A 20077-nucleotide genomic window follows, 5' to 3' on the forward strand; every position below is an offset into this window, starting at 1 on the left:
GGTGTTAAGTGGGTGTCCCCCGCCGTGACCTCCTCCTATCTCTCTTTGTTGTCATTCCGTTTCGTTCTATTTTGTTTGGGGAGGGCCCCGGAGTCTCCCCCCTAATGGGTCCCTGTCTTCTTTTCCACATTTCTTTCTTTTTTCTATCCTGCTTAAAGGTACTCGCGACCCACCCCCCCGAGGAACACTCCAAGGATGAGTGGGCGGCTCCTGGCTTCCGGGGAGAGCCGAGGTAGGCCAACCGGGGACACCCAGGTGTCAGGTGGATGCCCCCGCCCTGACCTCGTTCTCTTGGTAATTGTTTTTTTCCGTTCTCTTTATGGGGGAGGCCCCGGAGACTCCCCCCTGATTTGTCCCTGTCTGTTTTAGTCATTTCTTTTTCCTTCTTTTTCCCTTTTTCCAGACGTTCTTTTTTTTCCCTTTTTCCCTCTTTTCTTTTTGTGGGGGGGAGTTGGTGGGGTGCGCCTCTCACTCATTTTAGGGCCTAATGCCTTCTTCTAGAGTTTCCGCCCTATCGGCCCAATGGGAGTCTCTATCTGGGCAGTTGGCTTCCCTTGTCTCTCGACCCTAATTCCCCCCCCCTTTTTTTTTTCTTCCCCTACTTGTCCCAATCCTAATTTCCGCGTTTTTAGATGCTGTTGCTTGTGAGTAAGGGAGTGCCAATAAGATTGCCGGGTAGGTGTCCCAAATAGTCTATGTGTGTTATAAATATGCTTTCTCAGTTATATTTGAATTGTATTTATAATGTTTGATTTACTTGATTTATAGTTTTCACAATTTCTTCTAAAATCTTGATTGCGTCTTGATGGCTTATTATTTGTGTTTTGTTTGATTCTGTGAGGCCTGTTGGGAAATATTTTAAGAATCTACCTCTAAGGTTTTTTGAGATTGGGCAATTTTCTAGATAGTGATTAAAGTTTTTAGCTGTATTGCCGCATGCCAAGTTTTCGTCTTGTGTTTTGTTAATTTTTTTAAAGTAGAATGGAAATTTGCCATGGTTTGTTAGTAGTTGTGTTTCGTAATGGCTAGCTGGGAAGTTAGTTGGAATGTTATGTGGTGGGAGTATCCATTTGTATAGTGGGGAATTTCTGTCTTTTTCGTTTTATCGGGTGTTCCAAATCTCTATTTATTTGGAGTCAATTTATTTTTATGTAGTTTTTAGGAATTTTAATGTTGATTGGTGTCCCAATTTTCCTTGCTTCGTTTGCTAATTTGTCTGCGATATCATTACCTGTTATATCAGTGTGACATTTTATATGGTATAAATTTATTTCGTGTAGTTCTTTGATGTGTTTTATTGCTTTTTTATTTTAAAGACTATTGGGCTAGTATTGTGTGCATTCGCGATGGCCTGATGGGATGATTGGCTGTCGGAGAATAGTGCGAATTTTGTTTTTTCGGGGTAGGTTGTAATTTTTGTTAATGCTGCTTTTATTGCTATTAGTTCAGCTTCAAATATTGTTGCAGCTCCTCTTGTTTTCCTCGATACTGACCCGTCTGTATAGATTTGTAGTGTTTCGGTTAACTCTATTTGTTTTATATTTTCGATCGGTTTAAAGGGGAAGGAGATGGTGTCTGCCGGATGAATTTTCCATATGTCTAATGAGTGTTGAATGGTTGTGTGTAGGTATCCTTTGTTATCGAAACTGTAGTTTTTTTTTTGTTTTGAAAAATTTCGAAGGTGGCTATTTCTTTCTTTAGTACTAAGTCTAGTGGTTTTAGATTTGTTAATATGTTTAAACTTGAGTTACTGACTGTTTTGTAGGCTTTTGATATTTTTAACATTGGGATTCTTTGTATTGACTTTAGTTTTCTAAGTAGGTGTGAATTGTTTGTCTCTTTCCAATCGAATGGTGCCGCATATGTGATTGATCTTTCAATAGATCTTACGTAGATTTCTCTAAATTGTGTTTGGTTAATTCCCCATTTGATTCCTGAGAAGGAGGCTAATCTTATGGTGTTTTGATATGTTTTTTGCTTTGAGGTAGTTTAGATGAGGTATAAATGATAGGTTTCGGTCAATGATTATTCCTAGAATTTTTATTTCTTCGGCGAGCAAAGAGCCAATGCTGAATTGGCTCTTTGCTCCATCTGTGCCCTGGTTTTACCGTTAATTACGAGTGTAATGTCGTCTGCAAATGCTTGTATATGTGTTCCTTCTGGGAAATTTTCTTCTAGTAGATTTGTTATAAAAATGTTCCAAATGAGAGGGCTTAATGGTGATCCTTGAGGGTTGCATATTGGTGCTGTTGTTTCTATGTTACCTGATTGGAGGTTGTAAGTTATTTTTCTTTCTTCGAGTATTTCTTTCAGTAATATATAGAGATTTCGTAAGAGGAATTGATCTTTAAGTTTTTTTAATACGTGCGGGATCCAGACTGTATTAAAAGCGTTGGTTATATCTAATGATATGATTATACTTTTCTCATCGTTGCTTTTGTTGTTATCGATTATTTCTTTTATCTTTAGTAGTGCTTTAGCGGCTGATGTTCTGTGTGTAAATCCGTATTGTTTGGGGTTGAGAAGTTTGTTGGTATAGAGGAAGTGGTATATTCTATTATTAAGTAGTTTTTCTAAGATTTTTCCGATTGTTGAGTTAATGCATATTGGGCGATATGTTGAAACTTCGTCTTCTGGTTTGGATTGTTTAGGAATTAAAATTGTTTTACTTTCCTTCCAGTTTTTGGGGTAGTATCCGTATTCGAGACATCCACTGAATATTTTAATTAGTAGTTGTGGGTGTGCAGGGAATAATGCTTTTACAATTGTGGGGGTTAGGTTATCTGGTCCAGGTGTTTTCTTGTTTTCTTAGTTGGGGTATTTTTAACGATGTGTTCTATTTCCGAGTATGTCAAGGGTTTGTCGTTTTCGGTTTGGGGGGCTTGTTCTGTATATATTTTAGTATCTCTTTGCTGTTTTGTATATTGTTCTGCTTGGTCGTTTGGAAAATGGCTATTAGTTATGGTTTCAATTGATTCTTTGAGGGTAGTTGATTTAGTACCGTCAGCGTTTTTTATAGGGGGGATTAAAATAGGTCTCTTTATTTTGTTCAGTGCTATTTTATATGGAATGTCAAATAGATTCTTTTTGGTGGCTTCTGTGCAGAAGTTTTGCCAGGATTCCGTTTTCGCTTTCTTAATGTTGTTTTTGTATGTTTTCTGGGCTTCCACATATAAGCTTTTGTAATTTTCTTTTAGTTGGTTTTGACATTTCTGATATCGTCGTCGATGTGCTCTAACTCTTTTCCTTTCGGTGTCTGATTCTGGGGTCCACCAAGGGTTTTGTCCTGTTGATTCTTTAATTCTCTTGGAGTGTTTTTGTACATTTGTTCTAATCTCTTTAGTGTCTCATTTATGATTTGTTCGAGATTTTCTTTGTTTTTTATATGTTTCCCGTTGATTTTGCTTAGTGGTCTGTCTGTTCTTATTGATTCTATTAGCCCTATTTCGCCTTTTTTGGTAAGCTTTTTGAGTGTTTTGGATATTGATTTAAATATATCTATGTTTATGTAGTTGTGGTCGCTTGCTGTAATTTCACCTAGGACTTCCCAGTTGTTTATTTTTTGTATTAATTTATGGGTTGAGAGCGTTAGGTCGATCCAGCTGTTTCATTTTGCCGATGTGAATGTGGGTGGTGAGTCTTGGTGGTTGACGAGGTGTAGGTCTTTTTCTATTATGAAGTCCCCCATTTTTTCCCCTCTTTCATCGATTTTGTTTCCTCCCCATGTGGGGTTTTTCGAGTTGAAGTCTCCTACTATTAGTGTTGGTGTCGTTGGATGTTTTTCAAGAATTTGTGCAATTTGTTCGAGTGTGTAGTCTAGATTTTCTTTGGGTGCTGAATACGAGTTTATTAGCAGTAGTTTTTCCTTGCTTGTAGTGAGTGTTATAGCTATTAGATCCCTATCAACCTTTACCAGGTGTATATCAAATATTTTTTTATGTATTACTATTGCTCTTCTAGGTTTTTCCTTATTGTGGATGATTATGTCTTTTACTGAGAAACCAATGATTTTGCTGTTTGAGTAGTAGCAGGAATTTTCAAATAACAAGAATCTCAAACTTCCCGAATTGCAAAACAAAAAACAAAATGGCCGCCACTCACGTTTGAGCAGATTGAGCAAAAACTTTAACCGCTAGACAAAATCAAACTATCGCATAAGATTCTCCACGCCGAGACCGAAAAAAGATACCAAATTTATTGTTCTAGCTAAACTAGATCCCGAGAAATAACCTTTCAAAAATTCGAAGTGGAGACGCGGAAGATAGGGATAAAGGGGCACTGACACCCCAAAGGTCGTACTTATTTTTATTGTCTAAAACGATGCAAGTTGCAGTCATAGACACGCAAAAAAAACCGCATCGCGAAAAAAAATTTTCCCGCGCGCGCGCGCGCCTTTTTATTTTTGGCGTTTGATTTTCCCGCCTCTCGCCTCCTCGCTTCTTTTCATCGGTGACGTCAAGAATCATGAAATTTAGAAGCTTTGTAGGCGACATCTCTATAACATTTAATTACGGCAATCCTAAAACATGCTTTTTAACGCAATTGCGAACGCAGTACGGCCCTTCTTTTTGAAATACCAAAAATCGGGAGTTCGTTGTGGTGCCGTCTCCTGGATTTGTATCCTCCAACGGAAAACAGGCGACACCGCTCAAAACCGGTCCGCCGGAACGCCACCGCTTGCTCCTTTCCTCCTCGCTTTGGGTCGCCATGGCAACAGCAGGGAGTGGTGAAAGAAAGTCGACTCCCAGGTCTCCACAATTTTTGACGTCAAGGCACCGGCGCCGATCGCGCGCACTCTAAGAAAAAAGGGAGCGCGACTTAGTCCCTCGGGGGACTAAATGCGCTGCCACCACCATTAGTCCCCTAGGGGAGCAACTGTTGCGCCCCGTCAGTTAGTCCCTCGCACTAGCACCGTTGGGACTAACTGTTGCACCCTTTCAGTTACACCTCGAGGACCAACTGTTAGGCCCTTGCACTTGGTCCTTTGGGACCAACTGTTACACCGTTTCAATTGAACCTCGAAGACGAACTGTTAGACTCTTGCGCTTGGACCCCTGGGACTAACTGCTACACCGGTTCAAATGAACCCCGAGGACTAACTGTTAGGCCCTTGCACTTGGACCCCTGGGTCTAAACGTTGCGCCCTTGGATTTAGGCTTCTGGGACTAAAGGTTTATTTTTTTCATTTGGTCCCGTGCCACAAATCTCCCGAAACGAAATTGTGGAGTTCAGGTTAAAAGTAGCTTTATTGCCTCGTAGATACACATCGCATTCAAGGATGACTGAAGTCAAAGTTCCAGGGCGGTAGAATCCACGATAAGGCCAGATTCCGAAGAGCGCACTTGCGTCGACGATGGCTTGGACACTGGGACGTCTGCCCAAGTCGGTCGTGGTCCCAGCACCGCTTATTGGGGCTCCGGCAGCTTCTTTCCTGTTTGCGAGGAATTTGGATTATTAGTAACAGGGCAGCATTAATACCGAATCGCTTGACAAATATATGAGATATAAGTTAGAACACACGCATAATAAATTAACAAATAGGCTGCATAAGTGATACAATGGTTCACATCCAACACGCAGTCTGTTGACAGCAGACCAGCGCAATATTAGATTTTAGTAGACCGTTCGCTGCGAATTACAGACCCAGCGCGTTCGTGCTCAAACTATGCTTCAAAGTGACGGCATGATCTCCCGCCATCAACGCGAAAGTCTAGTGTACAATCGAATAAATGTCTCCATTAATGCCGGTTCTCACACGCAGCGAAGCGCTGATGTAGCGCTGCTCACGTGTCATGAGCTACTTTTCGTCTGCCGTGAGCATGAGTTTTGTCGGTGCGATACAAAGCTTTTGACCGATCCCGTCAGCACGCGCTTAGCGCAAGGTCAGCGTTATGCCTGTAGCGCTCCGCTGCATGTGGACAGGCGTTTATGGTCAAGCGATCCTGCCAGGGTCTGCGAAACACACACACACACAAAAATAAGCCATCGGTAGAACTGGCGTTTCGCTCGATACGATAGAATATGAGGTCTCTGTGCCGCATAACAAAATCAGCAACCGGGGTGCCAAAAAGAATAGAGCATGGCGCGCGCTTTGCAAGCTAGAGAACGCGCTCAAAAGAAAACACTTTCTGAAGCCACAGTTAATAAATACACCATAAACAGAAGCACTTCGACATACCTTAATCGAGTTCCCTTGGCTTGCGACGTCAAAACAGATCAAGTGCAGTGCTTCAGTACCGCGAATCCAAACCCGATCCCGGCATGATCGGAGACGACACAAGGCGACCAGCCTCCGACGAAGGCTGTATTTCGACTTTCAACTTACTAAAAACAGGTTCTTTTCAAACAAAGACACTTCCCGTTTTCCCGACGGACCCCATCTGACCAACGCCCAACCCTCCGCGTGTACAAGGAGCAAAGAATGCGGGGTAGGGGATTGGGGGGAGGGGGCAGTGCGCGCAGAAGATAATCTCTTTTCCCACTCCCACTGCACACGACACAAGGACACCGAAGAGCTCCAAGGACGGGAGACGGTCGCCACTTTCAACACGCCGGTCGAGTGACCTCAAGCAGACACTTTTTTTTCCTTTCTTTTCTCTTTCTCTCTTAAGCATTTTCAACTTTCTCAAGTGGCTTTTTTTATAGTTTGCATTTGTTTTGTATTAGTAGGGTGCTGCCAGGTGTGACGTTCCGGGCGTGGTTCGTTCTTCGTAGTTCATCTGGATTGTTTTGGAAACAGCGACGACGATGGCATGAAGGCGTCTGGATACTGCCCCTGAATGTGCTCTTTAAGTGGAACGTGCCGTGCATCAAGTGTGTCGTTGCGGATTTTAGTTCGACATTGGACTACCCAGAAAGGTTTGTCACACAGAGACGGAGGCGCGTTCCCACCGGCGATGCGATCTAGCCGCGCGATAACTTCCATCGCAAAAGCGACCATCGCGGGCAAAAAGCGACGCGATTGGAGCAGTCGCTTCTCGACTCAACTTTTTTGCGATGCGATCTAGTCGCGGAGCGGCTGAGCAAATCAACGGCGTTCGGAGCGAGAGTTTTCGACAAACGACTCGCCAACGAAGGCGTTGGACTCGCTTATCGCACACGCCGGTGTGACCATCTAATTTTTTTTTGCGATGCGATCTAGTGGCATCGCGCGACTGCTTATATCGCCGGTGGGAATGCTCAGTTTTAGGGATTGAAATGACCATTTATTCTGACTGCGAGACTCCGGTGTTAAAAGCGTGGCTTCTACAAACTGTTAAGTTTCATTTTTAAAAGAAAAAAAGTGTTAGTATTTGGAGGTGTTGCGTTTGGATGAATGCACATTTTTTGCGCGAAGGCAAATTACGTAAATGGGACTTCTGGAATGTCAACAGATCGTTTTTGAGGAGATAGTTGGAAGAAGTCGAGTCAACACATTCGTTCACTCGCTTTCACACAACGCGTGAAGCTCTACCATGCAATGTCTTAACGTTCATGGCATATTAAACAAATTCGCCAGTTTCGTCCGAGTTTCGTCAACACTTTCAGCCGTGCTGGGCTGAGTCTCGCCGATCCCCAAGACAAGCGAAATAGCATCCGTCCTCCTGGGGAACATTCCGTTTGCATTCGGGGACTAAATCATACAGATGCACCCTGTCTGAGGGGGACTAATGGATGCTTTTGCTCGCGCACGCCTATCGGTTGGTCCCAGTCGAGCGCAGTTAGTCCCCAGCTTTTGCGCACGGTACCTAGCTTGAGCCAGATGGTCCTTTCGAGGAGCAACTGGGAGTTCAGAGGACCAAATGCTGCCGTTAGTCCCTTGAGGTCAACTTTTTTCTTAGAGTGCGGGAACTTCGGATTCGGCATTTGGAAATTGTTTTTTTACTTCACGAATACTGAATTCCCAAATTTCAAATTTTTAGGGTAATGTCCCGGCATCGTTTTCAATCGTTTCGGATAATAAAAAAAAATGATTTTGATGTGTCAGTGCCCCTTTAACCCTAAGCAGAAATCCTAATCCATTTCAACCCTAAAAACAACAGGCCCTAACCTAATTAATTTATATATTTTAAAGAAGTACAAGACCTAGAGAACCCAAATTCTCCATTATTTCTTAAATCAGACAAAAACTCGCAAAGTTACTACATTCCCATGTGCTTTCCTAACAAAACATTTTAATCCATTTCATCCAACCCGTAAACTACCCGAAACCTATATAAATAATTTGCCGTTTTAAACCACACGCTCCACAGAATCCAAAAATATAATTATTTTTCAAATCCGACCAGAACTCGCGAAGTTATTCAATTAAACGTAGAAATCACCAACACATGTGCTTTCCGCCATAACAAAGCATAGACTTAGAAACTAACTGCAACCGGAAAACCTTGTTGGGGGCGGCCATCTTGCTAAACCCACCCGAGGTCTAGGAAAGAGAAATTTAAACCGAAACCGAAAGCTCGAGATCATCTAAGCCTAAAACCCATTTGAAACCCACAGGAAACCTAACTGCCCTATAAATTGCTTTATATCTCGAAAACTATTGATCCTAGAGGGAAAATAAAAGCGCCTTCTCCCCCTTAGAAACCACGACGAACACGATCGGAAACTAATCTGGGCGAAAAATAAATCGAAAAAGGCCTAAGTAGAAACTCCGTATTCGGCAACAACTAAGGACACCTGGGGAGGATAGTTGGAACTACGCAAAATATTCAATCAAGACCGAAATCGAAACCGAAACCGAAACCTCGAGATCAGCTAAGCCCAACACCCATTGGAAACCAATACGAAACCGAAACGCCACACAAATTACTCTATATCTCGAAAACCATTGATCCTAGAGGGAAAATAAGGGCACCTCCTCCCCCTTAGAAACCCGAAGGAGAAATTCCGTATTAGACAACATCTGAGGACCCCTGGGGGGAGTGGTGGGAACCACACAAATCAGTCGAATTCCACCTACCCTTGTATCCCAAATCCAAACTTACTCCCAATAGGAAACCAAAGCAAAACAATTCGAATTCACCCGCTAGTCACCCTAAAAACTTACCTGAGAACCTAAAAGCCTCAACCACACGGAGAAAACACCGGCAAAGATGAACGCATATCACGAGAAAAAGAGCGTTAAGAAGAAGGAAAACAAAAAAACGAAAGAATACTGCTCAGACAATGATGAAAAGAAAAACCACAAGGACAAGGAAAAGACCGATTCGGAGGAAGAGGGCATCTACTTGGAACGGGAAGTGAGGGAGGACATCCCAGAGACGGGGGAAGACGACTTCCCAGACGAAAGGAAAACTAGTCGCAACGCTGCCAACAAAAACAAAACAAAAGACACCAAAAAAGACAGACCCCAAACACAGGAGCTCTCACAGTCAAGCTTGGAAGAGCTACTTAAAACTATCGCAGAACTTACAAGGACAACAATCAAGGTGATGGACGAAAACGCCAAAATCAAAGCCGAACTCAGCCGAATCAACGAAAAAACCGAACTCATAATCCAAGAGAACCTACACCTCAGAGAACTCGTCCTGTTGCAAAACAATGCAAGACTATACGAGTCAGAGAAAGCGAGGACTATAATATAATAATAAACTTTATTCAGACTCAGTAGTCTTGGCTGGTGGGGCAAAAGGCGATCTAACGCCGCCTGACAAGGCTCCACCAGCCGTGTACATCGTTCAGCAGCAGAGGGGAATAATAATAATAAAAAAAAACATGTAAAAAAAATAAGAAAAAAATTCTACAGCATTTTGACAATGATAGGACAAAGTCTAAAATGTTAGCGCTAGAAGTAATATAAATACACATATCACTCGGGTACAATCCAAGTCAAAAGTAATAATACATTCACATGAACACACGTCATACCGTCCACGTCATAACCGTACAATCAACAATAGTAGAAAAAACACTAGTCAGAATTCAACAAGAAGTAAGCTTTCACACTCTTTTTAAAGCTATAAGACGATACAGCATCTTTAACTATTTCTTCAATTTCCAAATACTTATTTAAAGATTCAGGAACTTGATGTGCTAATCTTTGTAAACCGTAATTAGTTCGAGATTTCGGTGTCATATAATTTTGGTCCCTGAGATTATAAGGTGTACTTTTACGTTGATAGAGCTCGTAGAATGCCACCTGGTCAATACTAATTTGTGTATATATTTCTACCGCAAGCTTGACATTGAAAAGCTGATCGATACGCAGTATATGATATTTCAAAAAATAAGGGCTGTATGCTCTTTAGATGATAAACTTTCAATGGTGCGTACAGCTTTTTTTTGAATGGTAATGATTTTATACAGGTTGGTTTTCGTGGTTGAACCCCACACTAAACGACAGTAATTAATATGTGAGTTTATAAGGCTGTAATAAAGTTGGCACATAAGCCAGCTGGGAAGAAAAAACTTGACTCTATTCAGAATGCCAATTGAACTAGATATTTTAGAGCGCACATGATTTACATGGCGCGTCCAATTTAATGTTTCGTCAAACCAAACCCCCCAAAACTTGTGCGAAGGTACTTGCTCTATTATTGAATTTAGAAATTTTATAGTCACAGTGCTGGTCATCTCCTTCTTTCTAGGCTTGAAGATGATGTATTTTGTTTTACCTATGTTCAGCTCTATTTGATTTAATTGTAGCCATAATGACAATTGGTGCAGCCAAGCGTTCGCCGAGTTTTCAAGTTTTTCTAGGCTTTTGAAGGTGAAAAAAACGTTAGTGTCATCGGCATATAGAATAATATTTGGAGTTGCTGGTATGTTGATTAGGGCATTTATGTACAAGATAAAAAGTAATGGCCCTAAAATTGACCCTTGAGGAACACCGTAATATATTTGCTTCAGCTCTGACTGAAAACCATTAATGAGTGAATACTGTAAGCGATTAGATAAATAATTACGAATCAAGTCTAGTGAGATGCCTCTTATACCATATAATGGTAGTTTTTCAAGAAGAACAGCGTGTTTAATAGAATCAAAAGCCTTTCTAAAATCCAAGAAAATTCCAATTGTATATAACTTGTTTTCAAAAGCATCAATTAATTTATTTTTTATGTTTAATAAGGCCATTTTGGTAGACTTGCCTTTTTGAAAGCCATACTGCTGTTTTGCAATTAAATTCTTCTCCTTTAGGTAACAAATCAATTTTCTATTTTTACTTGTTCTAAGATTTTTAAAAAAACCGGTAGCTCCGATATTGGCCTATAATTGTTCATATCATGCTTTGGCCCACCTTTATGTAAAACACAAACTCTAGCGATTTTCATCCTATCAGGAAAAATTCATGAGGATAAAGAAATATTGCAAATGTGTGCAAGAGGAGCTCTTATGAGGTACGAGATTGCCTTAATTGGTGCTGCTTTAAGATCATCCTGACCAGCTGAGGTGTTATTCTTTAATACTAGTAATAAGGTAGTAACCTGTTCTTCACCAATTGGCGAGAGAAAAATTGAGTTTGATATCACGTTTGGAACATAAGAGCTGATAGTGTCATTCACAACCGGAGAAGAGGAAGACCCGCCGCAGCGCAGGAAGTGCGAAATAAATAGGTTTGATATTGATACACCGGCGTATGAAACACCATCACTAGTTATTTCAATGGGGTGTCTACTAGTTGGTCGCGATATAAGACATGCCACTTCTTTCCATATTTTTTTGGGGTCATTAGAGACATGAGACTAAGACGTACTCACAGGCGCTGGGCACGCAAAGCGATGACAACAACGAAACCCCAAAACAAGACGACAATGAGCAAGAAAAGAAATATACTCTACTGGTACCGACAAAAGGAAGTCAAGAAAAAGACGACCACATCAAAGTGGGCAACCTCCTAAAGAAATCAATCGACCCAGCGGACGTCGGGCTGACTGACCTCCGACTTAAACCGATTAGGGGAGGACTGGCCATAACTACCAACTCAAAAGAGGCCATAGATAAACTGGAAAGGAAAATCAACGAAACAAAAGACACCAGAGAAAAACTAGAATACAAAAACCCAAAGAACGAAATCCCCAAATCTCCATAACACAAGTAGAAAGAGAGCTAACAGAAGAAGAAATCACGAAGGCAATCATACACCAAAACAAAATCGAAGCAGGAGAGGACGAAATAAAAATAATTCGAACTTTCAGAACAAACAACGGCACGAACACCCAGATCATTGAACTGTCTGCAAACGCAATCAGGCAACTAAAAAACAGGAAAAGGTTACTGATAGGTTGGACCTCCTGGCCCGTCAGAGAGAATATATATGTCCCAAGATGCCTCAACTGCTCATCATACGGACACACACAAAGGCAATGCCAAAACAGAGCGACGTGCCCTGAGTGCGCCGGAGAACAGACACCAAGAATGCGAGGTGATCCCAGTCAAATGCAAAGCCTGCAGCAACAGCAACGAAAAATTTAAATCACAATTTGACGCTAACCACAAATTCACAGACCCGCTGTGCCCAACATATAAAGCACAAGTCGAAAGAATCCGACAAAGAACTTCATACTAAGGGAACAAAAGAGAGAGAGGGAAGAGGGGGGGGGAGAGGCGAGACAACAGAGGACAACACGATAGAAGGGGGAACAGCTAAAGCGAAGAAATATGGTACACATAAAACAAACAACACATCCATTAGAATCACCCAAATAAACCTAAACCATTCATATACCGCAACAGAACACCTCAAGAATAATCAACCACACATCCAATCCGATATAACATGCATACAAGAACCCTACTACTCAAACAACAAAATCATTTGTTTCTCAGTAAAAGACATAATCATCCAGAATAAGGAAAAACCTAGAACAGCAATAGTAATACATAAAAAAATATTTGATTACACCTGGTAAAGGTTGATAGGGATCTAATAGCTATAACACTCACTACAAGCAAGGAAAAACTACTGCTAATAATCTCGTATTCAGCACCCAAAGAATATCTAGACTACACACTCGAACAAATTGAACAAATTCTTGAAAAACATCCACCGACACCAACACTAATAGTAGGAGACTTCAACTCAAAAAACCCCACATGGGGAGGAAACAAAATCGATGAAAGAGGGGAAAAAATGGGGGACTTCATAATAGAAAAAGACCTACACCTCGTCAACCACCAAGACTCACCACCCACATTCACACCGGCAAATGGAAACAGCTGGATCGACCTAACGCTCTCAACCCATAATTTAATACAAAAAATAAACAACTGGGAAGTCCTAGATGAAATTACAGCGAGCGACCACAACTACATAAACATAGATATATTTAAAATAATATCCAAAACAGTCAAAAAGCTTACCAAAAAAGGCGAAATAGGGCTAATAGAATCAATAAGAACAGACAGAACACTAAGCAAAATCAACGGGAAACATATAAAAAACAAAGAAAACCTCGAACAAATCCTAAATGAGACCCTAAAGAGATTAGAACAAATGTACAAAAAACACTCCAAGAAAATTAAAGAATCAACAGGACAAAACCCCTGGTGGACCCCAGAATTAGACACCGAAAGGAAAAGAGTTAGAGCACATCGACGACGATATCAGAAATGTCAAAACCAACTAAAAGAAAATTACAAAAGCTTATATGTGGAAGCCCAGAAAACATACAAAAACAACATAAAGAAAGCGAAAACGAAATCCTGGCAAAACTTCTGCACAGAAGCCACCAAAAAGAATCTATTTGACATTCCATATAAAATAGCACTTAACAAAATAAAGAGACCTATAATAATCCCCCTATAAAAATGCTGACGGTACTAAATCAACTACCCTCAAAGAATCAATTGAAACCATAATTAATAGCCATTTTCCAAAAGACCAACCAGAACAATATACAAAACAGCAAAGATATACTAAAATATATACAGAACAAGCCCCCAAACCGAAGACGACAAACCCTTTACATACTCAGAAATAGGACAAATCATTAAAAATACCCCAACTAAGAAAACACCTGAACCAGATAACCTAACCCCCACAATTGTAAAAGCATTATTGGCTGCACACACACAACTACTAATTAAAATATTCAATGGATGTCTCGAATACGGATACTACCCCAAAAACTGGAAGGAAAGTAAAACAATTTTAATTCCTAAACAATCCAAACCAGAAGACGAAGTTTCAACATATCGCCCAATATGCATAAACTCAACAATCGGAAAAGTCTTAGAAAAACTACTTAATAATAGAATATACCACTTCCTCTATACCAACAAACTTCTCAACCCCAAACAATACGGATTTACATACAGAACATCAGCCACTAAAGCACTACAAAAGATAAAAGAAATAATCGATAACAACAAAAGCAACGATGAGAAAAGTATAATCATACCATTAGATATAACCAACGCTTTTAATACAGTCTGGATCCCGCACGTATTAAAAAAACTTAAAGATCAATCCCTCCCACGAAATCTCTATATATTACTAAAAGAAATACTCGAAGAAAGAAAAATAACTTACAACCTCCAATCAGGTAACATAGAAATAACAGCACCAATAGGCAGCCCTCAAGGATCACCATTAAGCCCTCTCATTTGGAACATTTTTATAACAAATCTACTAGAAGAAAATTTCCCAGAAGGAACACATATACAAGCATTTGCAGACGACATTACACTCGTAATTAACGGGAAAACCAAGGCACCGATAGAGCAAAGAGCCAATTCACCATTGGCTCTTTGCTCACCGAAGAAATAAAAATTCTAGGAATAATCATTGACCGAAACCTATCATTTATACCTCATCTAAACTACCTCAAAGCAAAAACATATCAAAACACCATAAGATTAGCCTCCTTCTCAGGAATCAAATGGGGAATTAACCAAACACAATTTAGAGAAATCTACGTAAGATCTATTGAAAGATCAATCACATATGCGGCACCATTCTATTGGAAAGAGACAAACAATTCACACCTACTTAGAAAACTAAAGTCAATACAAAGAATCCCAATGTTAAAAATATCAAAAGCCTACAAAACAGTCAGTAACTCAAGTTTAAACATATTAACAAATCTAAAACCCCTAGACTTAGTACTAAAGAAAGAAATAGCCACCTTCGAAATTTTTCAAAACAAAAAAAAACTATAGTTTCGATAACAAAGAATACCTACACACAACCATTCAACACTCAATAGACATATAGACAATTCATCCGGCAGACACCATCTCCTTCCCCTTTAAACCGATCGAAAATATAAAACAAATAGAGTTAATCCAAACACTACAAATCTATACAGACGGGTCAGTATCGGGGAAAACAATAGGAGCTGCATACATAATATTAGACGAACGAGAAAAAATACAACACTTAGAAAAAATCAAACTACCGCCCCACTCAACAATATTTGAAGCTGAACTAATAGCAATAAAAGCAGCATTAACAAAAATTACAACCTACCCCGAAAAAACAAAATTCGCACTATTCTCCGACAGCCAATCATCCCTTCAGGCCATCGCGAACGCATACAATACTAACCCAATAGTCTATAAAATAAAAAAAAGCAATAAAACACATCAAAGAACTACACGAAATAAATTTATACCATATAAAAAGTCACACTGATATATCAGGTAATGATATCGCAGACAAATTAGCAAACGAAGCAAGGAAAATTGGGACACCAATCAACATTAAACTTCCTAAAAACTACATAAAAAAAGAAATTGACTCCAAATTAATAGAGATTTGGAACACCCGATGGAACGAAAAAGACAGAAATTCCCCACTATTGGCCTCGAGATCGACCTAGAGGTGGCGCTACGGTCATCATCAAAGCGGGGATAGGAGAAGGGCCGCCTCATAGGCTTTCCACGTTCGCGCGCGAGACGGCGTATATTCTTACGTTTATTTTGTCGCATACTATCGGTGGGAAAACAATTCTAGCGGAAAAGGATGCGGTACTGTTCGGTGCTTCAGTGAAGATCGAATCGTGTTGCCAGCGTGCGGCCTAAATTTATATAATCGCTTCTGTGGGTGCGTCGTCTGCTCTAGGCAGACGTTGGAAAGCATGGATCACCACGACTGATGCCTGTCTCCTGCTGGACCGGAATATTTATGTTAAATATTTGTTTCTTTTAAAATAATTGTATCGGTTCATGAACATGGCAATTAAAAAAAACAATAAATTCCAACCCAGATAACATAATAGTGGTACTGTGGGCTCTGAAATCGCAGCTTCTATGCTTTTTTTTAACTTCTAGCTTTTGCAGTAATATAAATATTTAAAACGAAGATAAGTTAGCGCTGTATTGGACATTACCATGCTATTGAGTTTCTGTGCCCTTTTACTGTGCCATAGTGTGGGTAAGTGTTTGGAGTCTGAACAAATCTACTGCGTTGCGATGAGGAGAGAGCCCTCTTCTAGTTAAGATCTGCAAACTGCTCGGTTGGCAGGACAACTAAAACAAGTGAAACAAACTGCTCTAATATATCTGCCGTGCTGTAATAAACCGGTGTAACCGCGGCAACGCTGCAATGTTCCTGTTAATAAATGCTTTTCTCGGTAGTGTGGGTTCACCCGCTTCAATTTGCTTGGTGAGGGCCGCGGATGTCAAAAGGCTAATACTATAAATTTCTGGCTAAGTAATTTTCTATTCGAATGCAGTAAACTCTGCAACCCCAAGAAACGAGGCGCACAACGACACAGACAGCATCGGCCGCAGTGATACTCTTTTACTGATGAAGGCCAGCGACCCTCACGAGGCTTTCCGATCACCGTCCACCCTCACCGAACGTATATCGGGACTGGGCAGCTCATCGATTAACGTTCAGATTAATCAAGTAATGCTTTAATTGCAATTTTTTTTGCCGGTTAATTGGAGTCTAGTGCTGGAGAAAGTCAACGAGGAGCAAAAAATGCCGGCTTTAATATTTTTGACGTCTTTATTTCTTTCGTTACAATGGCTTGCACGGTAAACCACTTCAGCTTGCTTGTCATTTCACCGAGGGTGATTATACTGTTTAAATAATAACTTAAAATATACTTCATTTTGAAAGGCTTCCCGTGTTCATATTTATGTAGGACTCTCAACGTGAAGTTTAGAATGGAAATGCAATATGCCATTTATGACATAGTAAAACCAGGAAAAAAATGTGCAGTTTTAACGTCTTTCACGCAATATGACCGGCGAAAAATCAACATACAGATTGATTGATTGATTACTCTATTAAAGGACAGCGATCAGTCGGGTTAATTTTCTAACCAAACCACAGACCCACTCAACATTCAATGCTTTATGAAAGTCACGGTTTGTGCGAGATAACAAAAATACGTGGGACCAGCGATTGCATACAAACCAACACACTAAGATTATGGAAGCTTACAACTTAATAATAATCGCTTTGCTGAACTTCAACGCACGGGAAACGATACAACAGAACCTTTGGTAAGAAGAAACGGCAACAAAAACATAAAACATTTAATAAGGAATGTCAAGCTCAGCTTGAAACGGGCTTGCGTCGTCGAGATTCATGCTTCTGAGCGTGCGCCCGTAGCAGACGACGCACGGTGGTATCCCCGCTTTCGCGCGTTTCCGATTTCGGCCGCAGGGTGGCGACACGGTTTGATCTCGAGGCGAATACAAATGGATACCCTCACCACATAACATTCCAACTAACTTCCCAGCTGGCCATTACGAAACACAACTACTAACAAACCACGGCAAATTTCCATTCTACTTTAAAAAATTAACAAAACACAAGACGAAAACTGTGCATGCGGCAATACAGCTAAAAACTTTAATCACTATCTAGAAAATTGCCCAATCTCAAAAAACCTTAGAGACAGATTCTTAAGATATTTCCCAACAGGCCTCACAGAATCAAACAAAACACAAATATTAAGCCATCAAGACGCATTCAAGATTTTAGAACTTGTCAAAACTATAAATCAAGTAAATCAAACATTATAAATACAATTCAAATATAACTGAGAAAGCATATTTATAACACGAATAGACTATTTGAGACACCTACCCGGCAATCTTATTGGCACTCCCTTACTCACAAGCAACAGCATCTAAAAACGCGGAAATTAGGATTGGGACAAGTAGGGGAAGAAAAAAAAAGAAAAGGGGAATTAGGGTCGAGAGACAAGGGAAGCCAACTGCCCAGATAGAGACTCCCATTGGGCCGATAGGGCGGAAACTCTAGAAGAAGGCATTAGGCCCTAAAATGAGTGAGAGGCGCACCCCACCAACTCCTCCCCACAAAAAGAAAAGAGGGAAAAAGGGAAAAAAAGAACGTCTGGAAAAAGGGAAAAAAAGGAAAAAGAAATGACCCAGGTGAAAATCCAAAGTTGTGTCACAAGTGGTACCACTTGCCAGCAACTGGTTCCAGTTGAAAATCACTTAGGTGCAAGTGGTTCCAGTTGGGACTGCAAGTGGTTCCACCTGCCTCTCAAGTGGTTCCACTTGCCTCCCAAGTGGTTATGGTCAGAAACTACTTTGGGCCAAGTGATTCCACTTGCCTTCCAAGTGGTCATGTTCAGAAACCACTTTGGGCCAAGTGGTTCCACCTGCCTCCCAAGTGGTATGGTCAGAATGCCACTTTGAGCAAAGTGGTTCCACTTGCCTCCCAAGTGGGTATGGTCAGAAGCCACTTTGAGTCAACTGGTTCCCCTTGCCTCCCAAGTTAGGGTTCGAAAACTGCTTTGAACCGGGCAGTCCCTCTTGCATGCTCAAACTTGGGAAGCCGCCACAGTAAAGTACTGATGGTCAAACCTTATCCTTAAGTTAAATGTGGGAGCCAAAAAAAACAAAAAAACTGGTACCACGTTTTAAAGCACACAATATCCATTGGTTAAAACGCCTTTGTCTAATCATTTACTTCTCCAGACTTTAAAACCACCCTCATATGTTCAAAAGGCATGGTGGATTTTGACCAGCAAAAACAATCCGCACCTTACGTTCAAAAGACAGCTTAGCCTAAAGGATTATTCATTGTTAAATCTTTACCCTACATAATATATGGTGATCCTTAATATACTTGATACGGAAATGTGACACTACATTACACAAGATCCCCACTCCCGCAAAACAAACTATTAAATTTAATGAAAACCAAAAGAACACACAAGGAGGACATATCATAATTTTATTGGTTAAACCAAAAACGGAGAACTGTACAACTGTTGATGGGTCCGCGCAATGACTTTCTTTCGTTTAATTTACCACAACCAGACTATGAAAAAACATGACGCCTTTCTTCGAAACACTGCAATTCTGCTGCTTTAATCGCGAAGCAAAGTGCTGGCTATTCTCTGAACATGACCGGACAGTAACGGGTTGTTATGATGTCAATGCAGATATAGATGTGGAAAACTGAGTGAAAGTTGAGAGCAGGGATGGGCAGTATTTCAAATACTTTCTGTATTTGGCATTTGTATTTAATTACAAATTGGGCAATGTATTTGACGTGTGTATTTAAATACGAAAGCATGGGTATTTCAAATACAATTGTATTGAAATACAATTTTGTGGGCGAAAATACATCTTGCTTTTATGGATCTGGTTGTAAGATATAGTCTCCATCCTTTATTCGGCCATGGGGCTTTTTTTCCTTTTCTCCTGCGGCCTTATTTTAAAGGCACCGTCCAGAGCAGGAAGAAAACTATGTTCTGCACCGAATGGAGTGTCTTTCAATCAAGCAGAAGCTTTGAGTGACTTTGTGATTACGGTGCTAGTTCAGGGCAAGAATAGTGACGAAACCGACGTTCACAGGCAGACTGGCTAAATAAGTGCCTGTGACAACTTGTGATGCTTTCCAGCCGGATTTCCATCCATATTTTTGCCTGGAACATTCTAAATGCGCGGGTCGTCCAGATTTTCGTACTGGTACGAGTTTCAACAATAAAAAATTCTCTAGCTAGTGCTGCACGTCTTGGTCGTCTCGGTTCTTTGTTGGTCTATACCAAAATGTAATTAACAAAAAAAGCTGCTTGAAGCTCTGTACTTTTTTTACCTATTACGTCCAAGCTGATTACATTTTTTTAGTGATTATATTTCTATTACGTTACTAGAGCCTGGCACACTAACTCCCAAGTGTGCAATGCAAAATTAAAATGAGATACCCAGAAACCCGTTG

The sequence above is a fragment of the Ixodes scapularis genome, unplaced genomic scaffold, assembly GCF_016920785.2.
Source record: "Ixodes scapularis isolate PalLabHiFi unplaced genomic scaffold, ASM1692078v2 ptg001158l_1___fragment_3__unscaffolded, whole genome shotgun sequence".
NCBI lineage: Eukaryota > Metazoa > Arthropoda > Arachnida > Ixodida > Ixodidae > Ixodes > Ixodes scapularis.